The following is a 1,745-nucleotide window of genomic DNA, read 5'->3' as shown; positions in this document are numbered from 1 at the left end:
TAATCCTCATCCATCAGCTTGAATGAATGAGCTACACGATTTCCTTCATGATTTATTTCCAGACGTCAGGAGAGTAAGGTAATGCTTGGTATTTTAATAATGACTCATTCAGCTGCATTATTTTCTTTGTATTGTGCTGTATCTATATGAACAAAGACAACATATACTGCACATTTGTTGTCTGCTCTCCCGATTTAGGCTAATTTATATAATAGCATGTAAATGCAATATTAGTTATCTGTCCGAATGATGGAAATCCCTTTGAAATAATATCACTCAATGTTAATGAACATTTTTCATTAAGACAAATGTGTTACATAATATATTTATTACTGCAGTGATATTTAACATGTCAATATTGCTGTGGAAATATTCAAGCTTTTGGGGTTATTCACAGTCTGTTGTGGTAATATGTTAATGCTTATACATTTTTTAATTGTCTTTTAATGTTCGATAGTTGAAGGTAGTTGAATGTCACCTGATTGCACCTATTTTTTGAAAATGCTTAGCGTCACACAAATACAGTTTAATGGATGTTACTCCAATAATTCTTGCAAAGCGTCATGGGGTGAAAAGGCCTATTTATTTATTTATTTTCACTTTAGGTTTGTCTAGAACATCTAGTAAAATGCAATGTTGCTTAGCCGTTTTGTGCTTGTTTCTATAAATCGATTCTTTCGATTGAACAGATTGAATTTTGTTTCAATGATCCATCAGTTTTTTTTTACAGTTATGACAGTGGTTTTCAAGCCACACCACTGCATATTTTGTACGTCACCTTTATTTAACACACCGGATTCAGATTATCAGCTCGCTAGCAGAGGTCACACATTTTAGGACACTGCGGTCGTAATATGATGTCACGTTCTTTTTTCAGAATTCAACATGTAATACTTTCCAAAATTTAAGAAATATCTAATCTACTCCATTTCACTGCAACCCCGCAATCCTCACATTTAAAGTTTGCACTTCATATAAGAGGTCACACCGTGACATATCAATCTTCTATTTCTCACACATCTTCACATGTACAGTAAGGGGCCCTAAAACCAAACGGCACTGGCTGTGGGTCAAGACAAAGACTCATGATTTTCGCCCTTCACAGAAGAGATGGCTTTTATAACGTTTCACCTGGTTACAATACGATGTGAGGTTAAAAAGCCACAAAACAACTTGGCCTTTTATAGTGCATTTACTACTTGATACTAAAATCACTGATGTTCTTGATTAATATCGTGGAACAATGATGTTGTTGAGGCATGCAATTGTTTTCGGAGATAAAACCCCTGACTGGCTCAATAAATTTTTCTGCTGATTCAGTATGCCATGAAAAGACCAAGGTTTATGCGCACAAACTGGACACCTGACAATCTAAATAAAACTAGTGTACTGCCATAATCAAACAAACAGCTATTCTTTTCCTACTTAAAAGGAAAAATGTAACCCATTTATTTTTCATCTTATGAACAGAAGTTTGCCTTGCCTTGAAAAAGTTTACCTTTTGTCAAAGAGCGATGCAGCATTAATAAAATGCAGATTTTACTATGTGACCTGAATTATGTGGCCACTTTTATAAACTGCTTTTGTAATCGAGATCTGGTCTGTTAGTGCATTCAATGTTACATAAATGATTAAAGCTAAAAATGAATAATAGATCAGTGGTATTAAAATAACCCCACCTATTTCAGAACAGGATCATTGGAGGACATTCTTCTCTTCTCAAAATATGTAAAAATACAAGTCAT

This window comes from Barbus barbus (assembly GCF_936440315.1).
Source record: "Barbus barbus genome assembly, chromosome: 48".
NCBI classification, from domain to species: Eukaryota; Metazoa; Chordata; class Actinopteri; order Cypriniformes; family Cyprinidae; genus Barbus; species Barbus barbus.
Note: the sequence above shows the minus strand (reverse complement) of the source record.